This window comes from Leuresthes tenuis, unplaced genomic scaffold (genome assembly GCF_036924035.1).
Source record: "Leuresthes tenuis unplaced genomic scaffold, fLeuTen1.0.hap1 SCAF_4, whole genome shotgun sequence".
Taxonomy (NCBI): Eukaryota; Metazoa; Chordata; class Actinopteri; order Atheriniformes; family Atherinopsidae; genus Leuresthes; species Leuresthes tenuis.
The window spans coordinates 28816206-28829654 of NW_027325358.1; the positions used below are offsets into that span (position 1 = coordinate 28816206).

Below are 13449 nucleotides of genomic sequence, written 5' to 3' on the forward strand. Positions count from 1 at the left end.
GTCAGTTGCTATATATGAATAAGTGGGTTGCTACTGAAAAGCATTAAGCATGTCACACAGCCCAAACATATAACATTTCAGGACACACCACACAGTTAACAACCACAGTGAAGCGTGTCAAAGCCCAAACATGTAACATTCAACAGGACACTTACGCAACACATTCAAATCAAACAGTCAGACAACATACAAGAACATATACCCCAGCCGGCATTGCTCCCTGCCTATTTTCATACAACTCACTATGTGTGCGCACACCTTTATTCACAAACTCTTCAACTTATACTCTTTTACCGAAGCTGCTACAGCTCGATTGGCCAAATACCCTTAGATCCTATTTCGGTGAATTTGACATCTGCCTTGTATGTAACAGATTAGCGGTTTAGCAGTTTTAATTTAGTTTGAGTGAAGGAATTCATTTTATAGCAAAATCCGAAATCGTGAAGAACTCATGAAAGTAAGCTTATTCTCGGATTCCTGAAACTTTAGATTTGCTCTTTCTTTTACTGCAAAGTACAACGTTGAGCAGCACTAATGAGTTGTTTCTATTTTTGGCAGGCTTTACCTTTGCGGATGAAGCCCTTTCTGTCTGTGCAAAAGAAATCTTGTTACTGTGCAGAGTGACTTCTCTGAGTAGAGTCGCCTTACTTGTTGCGACTGTGCCGATGTTCGAAGCTGGAGTGCAAAGTTGTTGCTTGAATGGTGCTCGCTGGAGCGTGTGGTAGTGTAAAGTTATACCATTTAAAAGGGCTGAAGAGTGCTCAGTGCAGCGGGTGGGCGGAGGTGCAAAGTGACACTATGGCCATAAAAAGAACACCGCTACAAGTGCGCATTGTGCCAGGAAGGGCCCTCGGACGTGAACCAGTGGACAGTTATCGCTTCTCGGCCTTTTGGCTAAGATCAAGTGCAGTAAGTGGTTTAAGTTACCAGAGCCAAGCGATGTAAGGAGCCTGGATGATTTAGGTGTATCGTTTTTTTTTTGTGGAGGAAAAAATGGTCATTAAACATCCATCCCAGACAGCATTTTATGCTGGTCTGCGAAATTCTTTGAGGTTTGTTTTAAAAGACAAGAAAAGTCATTTTGGAGATCGGGAGTGGTTCGTCAGAACTGTCATCGTCGCAGGTTTGAAAGTTGATCCGGCACAGATTTTCTGTTTGCAATGGAACGCAGCCGATGGGGGATATGATCTCACTTTGAACAGCCAGCAGCAGTACGATCAGATCCAAGCAACATTTCAGGAAAAGGCAGAGATGGAGCCCTTTTCCAGGTTCAGAGTGGTGCCTCTTTGCCAGAGGAATTTGAGGATTGTGACTATCCACGTTTACAACCCATACGTCGGGGACGAGGCAGTGGCTGGGTTCCTCAGGAGGTACGGGAAAGTGGACATGCAGCCGAAATATCTGCGGGACAGTTTTGGGATCTGGACAGGTCGGAGGCAGTTCAGGGTGCTGTTGGGGGAGGATCCAGACAGCATGGACGGATTAAAGCACCCCCCTGCATACTTTTCAATTGGGGCGGACAGGGGATTTCTTTTTTACTCCGGGCAGCCACTGTTTTGCAGACAATGTCGCAGGTTTGGACACCTGGCGACGGGCTGCGTCCAAGTTTGCTGCCGGAACTGTGGGGGAAGTGGGCACGGTGCTGCCACCTGTGATGCACCCCGGCACTGTCATGGGTGCGGGGATGCGGGGCACCTGCTTCGGGACTGCCCCAAACGTACCCGCACATACGCCACAGTGGCTGGAGGTTTGGAGATCCGGAGGCAGAGGCCGCAGGTGGAGTTGCGTCAGGAGGTCCACGAGGCAAAGATGGGCCTTGGGACGGGGGCTGCTGTCCGGATTGCGGAGGCGGCCGCAGCCTCGCCGGCTGGGGAAAGGCTCATGGCAGATGGAGATGTCCCAGGGAAGAGCAACGTAGAAGGAGCGGCAGACCCATCGGACTTGGGAGGTGATCGTGAAGGTGTGAGTGTTATGGTGAGCTTTGGAGACTGTCTGCCGCTGATAGGATCCTGGGCAGATTGTGCGGCGAGTTCGGAGGAGGAGACGGTGGAGATGGTGATGGCAGCGATCGGTGGAGTGAGGAGGCAGAGGGTCTCTTCAGGTGAGGACTACACAGAGTCCTCAGCTGAAGCGGTCCGTGCTGAAACACAGGTGAAGGGAAGAAGGAGGAGGAAGAAACAGCGAGAGGGTGCCGTTCAGTCGATGGACAGTGCGTGTGAAGGAGAGGTGCCTTCGACTTCACCAGGACATTCGGGGTCATTGGGTGTGGACTTGGGGCCGAAGGGTTCCTGCAGGGGGTCTGATGTAATGGAGGGGGTACCTGCGGCCTCCGAGAGGCATCAAGGAGTAAGCAGGGGTGCGGAAGGGGAGGGCGGAGCCTCCGTGGGCACCCAAGATGGTGCAAGGGCTGATAACATAGATGGGGGGACTGGGCCAGGGGAGGGGGGGGCTGTTTCACCCCTGAGCTCGTCACGCTCTGTTTTTGAGGCCAGGTCGCCCAGCAGTGTGGCCTACCTTGAGGAGTGCGAGGTCTACGGATCGGGGGGGTCTGTGGGGAATGGTTCCGAGGGCCTACTGGGAGAGAAAGAGAAGGCCTGAAAGGGACCTTTACAGTTTTAACAGTCAATGTGAGGGGGATGAGAGATAAGGGGAAGAGGGGGGGGATTTTTCATTATTTGGCCCAGGTCCCTTTCCAGGTTTGTTTTTTACAGGAGGTTCATTTAAGGGATGGGGGAGATGTAAGGGTCTTCTCTGATGGATGGAAGAGGGGGATTTCAAGGTGGGGGGTGGGAGGGGTTCACTCTTGTGGGGTGGGTATTTTATTTGGGGATAGGGATTTTCATGTGTCGGGGAGTTTTTCTGTGGTACAGGGGAGGGTACTAGTGGTTGATGCGGACTGGAGGGGGGTCTATTTTCGGTTCATCACTGTTTATGCCCCAGCAGAACCACAGGGACGGAGGGATCTTTTTTTGGCGTTGCCTGATGTTTGTGTTACCAACAGGGTTTTGGTTGTGGGGGGGGATTTTAATGTCTCTTTTGAAGGCATTGGGGATTTTAGTTTGCCTTATTTGAGGGATGTAGTGATGGACTTTAATTTACAGGATAGTTTCAGGGTGGTGGATAAGTCAGGGGAAGGATTCACATGGTCAAATTCTAGGGGTTCACGCAGTAGGATAGATTTTGTTTTTTTGCCAAATGTGGTGGAGGTGAAAGATGCTGCAGTGTCGCCCCTCTGGTTCACAGATCACGGCCAACTCCGGGTGACCTTTGAGGTGGAGGCACCCCTTTTTGGGAGGGGGTTTTGGAGGCTAAATTGTGAAATCTTGAAGGAAAAGGCTTTCCGGAAAAGTTTTTCTTTCCATTATGGGGTGTGGGAACAGCTTAAGCCTTGTTTCGGATCAGTGGTGGACTGGTGGGAGGGGGTAAAACACAATACTCGCCTATTGGCGATCTCATATAGCACAGTGAGAGCACGGGAGAGGAGAAGGGAGTTTGTGCATTTACAGAGGAGACTACAATTTTTGGTGACAGCAGGGAATAAGGGGGAGACGTTGGATAGGGAGGCAGTTGAAGCGGTAAAGGGTAAGTTAGGGATTTATTTTAGGGAGAGGGCTAGGGTGTTTTTATTTCGGTGTAGAAAGGAGAAGTTTGAGTTGGGGGAACGCTGCAGTGCTTACTTTTTCAAGCAGGTTAAGACAGCCCAGGCAAGGGCATGTATCCCGCAGCTGCGTGGGAAAGGTGGGGGTTCTGTGACAGACCCACTGGAGATGGTGGAGGTAGCTTCTCTGTTTTTTGGGGAAGTTTTTGGGGAGGGGGCTGTGGGTGAGGAGTGCCTGGGAAGGTTTTTAGGGTCTCTGCAGAGAAGGGTTCCTGGAGATATAGTTGAGGGGATGGAGGGCCCGGTGACCATGGCAGAGGTGGAGGAGGCCATGAAGGGGCTGCCATCAGGCAAGGTGCCTGGGATTGATGGGCTGCCCAAGGAATTTTTTTTGTTTTTTTGGGGGATTTTGGGGAGGGATGTGTGGGAGGTGGTTAAATCTGTTTTGGAAGGGAGGGGCTTAGGGAAAACAATGAGGGAGGGGGTCATATCTCTCTTGTATAAGAAAGGGGACAGGGAGCGAATGGAAAGCTATAGGCCGATCACGTTGCTCTGTGTGGACTACAAAATTGTGGCTCGAGTCCTAGTTGGTCGTCTTCGGAAGGCTCTACCTCATGTAATCCATGAGGATCAGACGTGTGGGGTGGAGGGAAGGCTAATACAGTGGAATCTGGGATTGGTGAGGGACTGTATTCATTGGGTGGAGGAGCGGGGGATCAATATGAGTTTGGTGGGGTTAGATATGGAGAAAGCGTTTGACAGGGTGAACCACAGGTTTCTTTTTGCAGTTTTGGAGAGGATGGGATTTGGGCCCCGTTTCATAGAGTGGTTGGAGATCATGTACAAGGGGGTGGGGAGCAGAGTTATGGTGAACGGGCACTTGGGTACAGTGGTGGCACAGAGAACTGGGGTGAGGCAGGGATGCCCACTCTCCCCGCTGCTCTTTGTGGCTTACATGGAGCCGCTGGGTTCGGTGGTGCGGGGGGACCCGGGTGTGGTGGGTCTGCACCTTCCTGGAGCAGGTCCAGACAAGTTGACAGTGATGCAGTATGCGGATGACATGACCTTTTTTTTGACAACAGAGAGGTCGGTCACACGGCTGTTGGAAGTGGTGGAGAGTTTTTCGATAGTGTCGGGGGCCAAGGTGAACTTAGGGAAGTCCACCATTAAGTTTTTTGGACCATGGGCTGGTAGGGTGGGAGGCCTAGCTGGTCTGCCCCAGTGCCAGGGCCCAGTGAGAGTCCTGGGGGTAGAGTTTCAGGGAGAGGGGAGTGCAGAATTAAATTGGGGAAGGCGTCTGGCTGCAGCCCGTTCGCGGATGGGGCTGTGGAAATCCCGGCAACTTTCCTTAAGTGGTAGAGTGCTGGTTTTGAAGGCTGATATTTTGCCATTTTTGGTATACCTAGCGTATGTTTTTCCTTTACCTCCTCAATATAGGAGAAGTTTCATGAGAGATGTTTTTTCCTTTGTATGGGGGGGGTATGAATATGTGAGAAGGGAGTGGATGTACCAGGAAGTTCGGATGGGAGGGAGGGGTGTGCCGGACATCCCACTTAAGTTGGATGTGGTTTTCTTTTCCTTTTTGTGCAGGTCTGTGCAACAGACCAGTGGCCATCATTTTCAGGCACTTTTGCTGTTTTGGTTGTCATTCCCCTTCAGGAGATTGGTGTTATGGGACAATCGAAAGCCAAAGGGGGATGTCTTACCCCCGTATTATAGGCAGGTGGTATGCTGGGGGAAAAAGCACCCAGAGTGTCAGGAGGGGGACCTGTGCTTCAGTCACCGGCGCCTGTACAGGGCTCTGGTGGAAAAAAGGGGGCCGGTGGGGGTGTATGGGGTGGGGCAACAAGGGTGGGTTTTCACACAGCAGAAAGGTCTCACAAACAGGGCGAGGGATATAAATTGGCTCGCCTTACACAGGAGGTTGCCAGTCAGGGAAGTTTTAAATTGACACGGGTTGACACGGGGGAGTTTGTGCCCAAGGGAGGGGTGTGGGGCTGATGAGACAATTGAGCATGTGTTTTGGGAATGTGGGTTTGCAACAAAAGTGTGGGTTGAGTTGGTTCTTTTTTTTCCAAGATTGGGGTCTTTAAAGTATGACATGATAATGCTGGGCTTGGGTTTAAGGGGGAAAGGTAGGGAGGGTTTTCTGTTATGGTTGGTTCTGTCTATGGGAAAGGTGGCGCTGTGGGATGCAAGGACGGCGTTGATTAAAAACAATGTGGACTGGCAGGTGGGAAGGGTGGTGGCAAGGGTGAGGGCAGAGATTGGACGCATGAGAAGAATGGAGGAGGAAAAGTACGGGTATCACGCTGCAAGAGAGCGATGGAAGACTTTATTTTCATGAGCGGGTAGTGTTTCTTTGTGGTTGTTTCTTATGTTTGTATGGTTTTTGTGTCGGACATGTAAAGCATTGCTTTGATTGGTTTGTCATGTTGTTCTAAATGTTTCTTGGAAGTTTTGTAATAAAAAAAAAAAAAAAAAAAAAAAAAAAAAAAAAAAAATCTGTTCTTATCAGTTTAATGTCTGATATGTCCTCTATGCGAGGACTACATATTAAATGGATTTTTATCAATAGGAGTTGAAAAAGGAGCTTGCTCCGTCCACTCCAAGCATCGACCCGGTACTGCAGTGCCGCTGGGAACGGTGCGCTCTCCTCTGCTCTTGTGAAAAAGCAAACAGTGGTGCAGGATGGAAGTTTCAGGGAGCCTAAGATGAAACTTTCTTTTAATCTGCTGAGAAAAGAGAGTGAATGCGAAGCAGACTTTAACACGGCTCTGGGAGCGAGCCGAGTGCGGGCTAACCGGGAGAATTGCTTGAAAGAAACGCGACACCGAATGAGCAGTCAGAACAAATCCTCAATACGGTGTTCCCGTGTTGTTTGTGGCTGCCTTGTCTTTTGCACAGAGTAAAAGACAAGGCAGCCATCGAATAGGGCCCGATTGTTCCTACTTGGTCAGCCGAGGAGCAAGGGGGGGGAGCAAGCGTCTCAACCAAGCAAAGCTCACCATGGGGAAGGTGGCTATGCCAACTAGCCTGATGCCCTGCTCTCGCAGTGATGGATAATCTTACACTGGTTTCTCTTCATAATGTACAAGTCTTTCGCCTTTTACTAAAGACTTCCGTGGAGAGCAGCACTAATGAATTGTTTCTATTTTTGGCAGGCTTTACCTTTGCGGGTGAAGCCCTTTCTGTCTGTGCAAAAGAAATCTTGTTACTGTGCAGAGTGACTTCTCTGAGTAGAGTCGCCTTACTTGTTGCGACTGTGCCGATGTTGCTTGAATGGTGCTCGCTGGAGCGTGCGGTAGTGTAAAGTTATACCATTTAAAAGGGTTGAAGAGTGCTCAGTGCAGCGGGTGGGCGGAGGTGCAAAGTGACACTATGGCCATAAAACGAACACCGCTACAAGTGCGCATTGTGCCAGGAAGGGCCCTCGGACGTGAACCAGTGGACAGATATTGCTTCTCGGCCTTTTGGCTAAGATCAAGTGTAGTATCTGTACTTATCAGTTTAATATGTGATATGTCTATGCAAGGACTACATATTAAATGGATTTTTATCAATAGGAGTTGAAAAAGGAGCTTGCTCCGTTCACTCCAAGCATCGACCCGGTACTGCAGTGCCGCTGGGAACGGTGCGCTCTCCTCTGCTCTTGTGAAAAAGCAAACAGCGGTGCAGGATGGAAGTTTCTTTTAATCTGCTGAGAAAAGAGAGTGAATGCGAAGTAGACTTTAACACGGCTCTGGGAGCGAGCCGAGTGCGGGCTAACCAGGAGAATTGCTTGAAAGAAACGCGACACCGAATGAGCGGTCAGAACAAAGCCTCAATACGGTGTTCCTGTGGTGTTTTTATAAAATGCGGTGTAAAAAAAGGTGTGAATGCCCCATAGAAAACTAAAAGGTGGAGCGGAAGTGTTCGGCTGCAAGAAGGTGTGAATGTCCGACTATATTTGGTGAAAAGCAGGTGAAGCAAGGTCTGAATGCCCAACCTTACATCATCAAAAGCGAGATCAGAGGTTTTTGGCTGCAAGAAGGCCATAGTTTGCCAAAAGCGGGTAAGGTGCGAATGATCGGCTAAATATCAACAAAAGTGGGGGCGGAGGTCTTCGGATGCAAGTGGGTGTGAATATCCCACCATACAAGTATGGTGGAGAGGAAGCTGTGAATGGCCGACCATAGTTTGCAAAAAGCGGGTGAGAAAAGGTGCGAATGTCCAACCATACATGATCAAAACAGGGAGCGGAGGTGTTTGGCTGCGACAAGGTGTGAATGTCCACCCATAATTAATGAAAAGCGGGCAACAAGTAGGTTCGAATGCCCAACCATACATCATCAAAAGCAGGAGTGGATGTGTTCGGCTACAAGAAGGTTTGAATGTCCGAGCATAGTTTGTAAAAAGCGGGTAAGTAAAGGTTCGAATGCCCGAACATACACCATCAAAAGAGGGAGCGGAGGTGTTCCGCTGTAAGACGGTGTGAATGTCCGACCATAGTTGGTAAAAAGTGGGTATGAAAAGGTTCGAATGCCCAAATTCGGCTGCAAAAAACTGTGTTCGGCTGCAAAAAGGTGTGAATGTTCGACTAAATTTTGTAAAAAGCGGGTAAGACAAGGTGCGAATGCCTGACAATGTATGATCAAAAGCGGGAGCGGAGGTGTTCAGCTGCAAGAAGGTCTAAATGTCCATTTTTAATTGCTAGAAAACATGAAAGAAAATTTTCGAAAATCAATCCGCACATGATCATAAGTGGGAGAGGAGGTGTTCAGCTGCAAGAAGGTGTGAATGTCCTACCATAATTGCTGAAAAATGTGTTAGAAACGGTAAGAATGCCGGACCATACATCATCAAAAGCTAGAGAGGTGGTGTTCGGCTGCAAGTAGGTGTGAATGTCTGACTAAAGTTCAAATATATTAACAAAAGCGGGAGGAGAGGTCTTCGGATGAGTGGTTGAGAATTTCCAACCATAATCTATAAAATGCGGTGAAAAAAAAGGTGTGATAGATACCTAAAAGGTGGAGCGGAAGTGTTCGGCTGCAAGAAGGTGTGAATGTTATATATATAGTTGGTGAAAAGCAGGAAAAGCAAGGTCTGAATGCCCAATCTTACATCATCAAAAGCGAGATCAGAGGTGTTTGGCGGCAAGAAAACGGGTAAGGTGTGATCATTCGCACCTTACCCGCTTTTGGCAAACTATGGCCTTCTTGCAGCCAAAAACCTCTGATCTCGCTTTTGATGATGTAAGGTTGGGCATTCAGACCTTGCTTCACCTGCTTTTCACCAAATATAGTCGGACATTCACACCTTCTTGCAGCCGAACACTTCCGCTCCACCTTTTAGTTTTCTATGGGGCATTCACACCTTTTTTTACACCGCATTTTATAAAAACACCACAGGAACACCGTATTGAGGCTTTGTTCTGACCGCTCATTCGGTGTCGCGTTTCTTTCAAGCAATTCTCCTGGTTAGCCCGCACTCGGCTCGCTCCCAGAGCCGTGTTAAAGTCTACTTCGCATTCACTCTCTTTTCTCAGCAGATTAAAAGAAACTTCCATCCTGCACCGCTGTTTGCTTTTTCACAAGAGCAGAGGAGAGCGCACCGTTCCCAGCGGCACTGCAGTACCGGGTCGATGCTTGGAGTGAACGGAGCAAGCTCCTTTTTCAACTCCTATTGATAAAAATCCATTTAATATGTAGTCCTTGCATAGACATATCACATATTAAACTGATAAGTACAGATACTACACTTGATCTTAGCCAAAAGGCCGAGAAGCAATATCTGTCCACTGGTTCACGTCCGAGGGCCCTTCCTGGCACAATGCGCACTTGTAGCGGTGTTCGTTTTATGGCCATAGTGTCACTTTGCACCTCCGCCCACCCGCTGCACTGAGCACTCTTCAACCCTTTTAAATGGTATAACTTTACACTACCGCACGCTCCAGCGAGCACCATTCAAGCAACATCGGCACAGTCGCAACAAGTAAGGCGACTCTACTCAGAGAAGTCACTCTGCACAGTAACAAGATTTCTTTTGCACAGACAGAAAGGGCTTCACCCGCAAAGGTAAAGCCTGCCAAAAATAGAAACAATTCATTAGTGCTGCTCTCCACGGAAGTCTTTAGTAAAAGGCGAAAGACTTGTACATTATGAAGAGAAACCAGTGTAAGATTATCCATCACTGCGGGAGCAGGGCATCAGGCTAGTTGGCATAGCCACCTTCCCCATGGTGAGCTTTGCTTGGTTGAGACGCTTGCTCCCCCCCCTTGCTCCTCGGCTGACCAAGTAGGAACAATCGGGCCCTATTCGATGGCTGCCTTGTCTTTTACTCTGTGCAAAAGACAAGGCAGCCACAAACAACACGGGAACACCGTATTGAGGATTTGTTCTGACTGCTCATTCGGTGTCGCGTTTCTTTCAAGCAATTCTCCCGGTTAGCCCGCACTCGGCTCGCTCCCAGAGCCGTGTTAAAGTCTGCTTCGCATTCACTCTCTTTTCTCAGCAGATTAAAAGAAAGTTTCATCTTAGGCTCCCTGAAACTTCCATCCTGCACCGCTGTTTGCTTTTTCACAAGAGCAGAGGAGAGCGCACCGTTCCCAGCGGCACTGCAGTACCGGGTCGATGCTTGGAGTGGACGGAGCAAGCTCCTTTTTCAACTCCTATTGATAAAAATCCATTTAATATGTAGTCCTCGCATAGAGGACATATCAGACATTAAACTGATAAGAACAGATACTACACTTGATCTTAGCCAAAAGGCCGAGAAGCGATAACTGTCCACTGGTTCACGTCCGAGGGCCCTTCCTGGCACAATGCGCACTTGTAGCGGTGTTCTTTTTATGGCCATAGTGTCACTTTGCACCTCCGCCCACCCGCTGCACTGAGCACTCTTCAGCCCTTTTAAATGGTATAACTTTACACTACCACACGCTCCAGCGAGCACCATTCAAGCAACAACTTTGCACTCCAGCTTCGAACATCGGCACAGTCGCAACAAGTAAGGCGACTCTACTCAGAGAAGTCACTCTGCACAGTAACAAGATTTCTTTTGCACAGACAGAAAGGGCTTCATCCGCAAAGGTAAAGCCTGCCAAAAATAGAAACAACTCATTAGTGCTGCTCAACGTTGTACTTTGCAGTAAAAGAAAGAGCAAATCTAAAGTTTCAGGAATCCGAGAATAAGCTTACTTTCATGAGTTCTTCACGATTTCGGATTTTGCTATAAAATGAATTCCTTCACTCAAACTAAATTAAAACTGCTAAACCGCTAATCTGTTACATACAAGGCAGATGTCAAATTCACCGAAATAGGATCTAAGGGTATTTGGCCAATCGAGCTGTAGCAGCTTCGGTAAAAGAGTATAAGTTGAAGAGTTTGTGAATAAAGGTGTGCGCACACATAGTGAGTTGTATGAAAATAGGCAGGGAGCAATGCCGGCTGGGGTATATGTTCTTGTATGTTGTCTGACTGTTTGATTTGAATGTGTTGCGTAAGTGTCCTGTTGAATGTTACATGTTTGGGCTTTGACACGCTTCACTGTGGTTGTTAACTGTGTGGTGTGTCCTGAAATGTTATATGTTTGGGCTGTGTGACATGCTTAATGCTTTTCAGTAGCAACCCACTTATTCATATATAGCAACTGACAACATAAGAAGTCCGGACATACTTTGATAGTAGTTGTAGAAGTATCCTTATTGATAATAGATAAACTAATTCATAGTGATAGAACAGTAGATAAACAGGTGCCTGCACATGTCTCATGAAAATAAAATGGGTGTATGATTGCTGACGGCAGAGCAATACTGCCAAACTTATGAGTTCTTGTGGCAAACTTGATTCAGTGTCTTGACATGTATACGCTGTTTCGCTGACTTGTCACAAGAAACAAAGTGTGTTTGATAAGATCCGACCATTTTATTACGGGAGGATCAGTATGTATGGATTCTGATGTGACTGATAAACCCATTCGTATCTTAAGCATAATCTAATACGTGAGACAACGCCCTGGCACACAATCAAAAAAAAAAAGAGAGAGAGCGGTTTTGTGTCCCCACAGTCCATAATGTAGAAAAGAGAGAAAAAAGCCTTTCTGATTTGGTGTGTGTGCTCACAGTGCAGAGTGTAGAGAAAAGAGAGAAAAGAAAGCCGTTTTGGTGTCACGGGTGTTGTGACTTACACACACACATTTCTGAATTGAGAAAGGAAATTATTTTAGAGAAAGCACTAGAGTTTAGATCCCACATTTGTTGATAGGCATTCATTTAATTTTTCTTTTAATCAGTTTTAAAGTGAATACTAACTGAGAAATGAAAAAGGTGAAGAGTTTAGAAGCTTGGTTCAAGAGCAAAACTTGGTTTATGATCAGCTGAGTCTCTAAACAGAACAGCAAAGGGCTTCATCGAACATTTAAAAAAGATTCAGATTGTTAGAATATCCAGAATTTATAGGAATGGTGGTGATTACTCTTATTTTCTAGAATGGAAATAACTGCACCATGTCTGTTTTATGAATTTAAGGGGCTAAAAAGTTTTGTTCTCGTTTTTCTATGATTAACCGAATGTATGTGAGAGTCCAAACAGACAGAAGGGTTACGGCCGAGCGCTGGACCTTCCAAAAAAGATGAGACAGGCTGGACCTGTGCCATACTAGTTAAGACCTGCCTGTGGATAACAGGTTCTTTAAACTCTCACACCCACAAACTCACACACGTTTGCACACATACACCCATACACACACACATTCTTGAACTTGCTGCAAGATTAAACATTTGCATTAACTGACTCCAGCAACTCTGAGTCTCATTGAGAGACTTTTCTCAACAACTGGGTCCTCAAACCAGATCTCAACGTTTTTTCCGCTTTCCAGGGTCGGAGCTGAAACCGTGCACGGGGGAGTCCAGTACTCCTAATGAAAGACCCCCTGCTGAATTGCGGTAATTAGGGGCCAGTGTCCACTGAAAGGGGGAAAAAGGGACGAGATCGTACTTTTGAATCAATGGCCAGAAGCCATTGGCAGTGCCGGCATCAACAATAATGGTGTTATTTCACCCATTAACACTTAAGGTACCTCATGCAGTGGCTGTGATATGGTTACTTAACAAAATATCTTTACCAGACATCTCTCCTACATAACAGTTCTTCTTTCACAGCCACACCTTGTTGTCGAGAGATGTGCTACACTTAATCCATCCACACTGCTACCTACCCCACAGATGGAAAGCCTCATGATTGCATGTCAGAAATAACCATCAGTGTTTTACCCAGGCCAGACTTAACTGATATACGTTATGAAAATGCAGAAATAACTATATTTATTCAACAGGTCAAGCAAAAAACCCTGATGGCACAAATGCTACAGGATTTGCAGTAGTAACAGAAACTGAAGTTTTCTTAAAACAACCACTACCAAAAAATTACTCTGTTCAAGCAGTCGAATTGGTAGCTTTAACTGAAGCTTGTAAATTAAATAACAAAAAGGTTGTTAACGTTTACACTGACAGTCAGTATGCCTTCTCAACTGTACATGTGTTAACACAGCATTGGAAAAACAGGTATGTTGACATCCACAGCTAAATGTATAAACTACAAATATTTTAGCATTATTAGATGTTATTCAATTGCCATCTACAATAGACTCGTATGAATGACCGGAAGGAAAACCATACTGCCAAAGAATTTGTTTAAATATGCTGCAGTATTGAGCCACGCACCATGTCATGTCTCAACAGGAGGGATGGAAGCAATAATGAACAAGGTTTTTACAGCATATGGTTTTACTAATTATTGAATTTTTTTTTTTAGAATAAATAAATGAATAAAGTTTTGTCTAGCAGGTCAAATATGTGCAAAATACATTCCACA

General features: G+C 46.9%; 5 non-coding genes and 2 pseudogenes across 5 annotated transcripts; 4 read left to right on the forward strand and 3 right to left on the reverse strand.

The window, feature by feature from the left end:
• Positions 1 to 874: 874 nt before the first annotated feature.
• LOC140306247 (U2 spliceosomal RNA) lies at positions 875 to 1048 on the forward strand (annotated as a pseudogene).
• Positions 1049 to 6038: 4990 nt separating this feature from the next.
• LOC140306225 (U2 spliceosomal RNA) lies at positions 6039 to 6255 on the forward strand (annotated as a pseudogene).
• Positions 6256 to 6666: 411 nt separating this feature from the next.
• On the forward strand, positions 6667 to 6780 carry LOC140306278 (U5 spliceosomal RNA). Its single transcript, XR_011915601.1, has one exon. It is a non-coding gene; the product is annotated as a U5 spliceosomal RNA (small nuclear RNA).
• A 275-nt stretch (positions 6781 to 7055) lies between these two features.
• On the forward strand, positions 7056 to 7243 carry LOC140306165 (U2 spliceosomal RNA). The gene has a single exon (XR_011915519.1). It is a non-coding gene; the product is annotated as a U2 spliceosomal RNA (small nuclear RNA).
• A 1937-nt stretch (positions 7244 to 9180) lies between these two features.
• Positions 9181 to 9368, reverse strand: LOC140306167 (U2 spliceosomal RNA). Its single transcript, XR_011915521.1, has one exon. It is a non-coding gene; the product is annotated as a U2 spliceosomal RNA (small nuclear RNA).
• Positions 9369 to 9643: 275 nt separating this feature from the next.
• On the reverse strand, positions 9644 to 9757 carry LOC140306280 (U5 spliceosomal RNA). Its single transcript, XR_011915602.1, has one exon. It is a non-coding gene; the product is annotated as a U5 spliceosomal RNA (small nuclear RNA).
• Positions 9758 to 10168: 411 nt separating this feature from the next.
• LOC140306037 (U2 spliceosomal RNA) lies at positions 10169 to 10359 on the reverse strand. Its single transcript, XR_011915402.1, has one exon. It is a non-coding gene; the product is annotated as a U2 spliceosomal RNA (small nuclear RNA).
• Positions 10360 to 13449: the final 3090 nt, after the last annotated feature.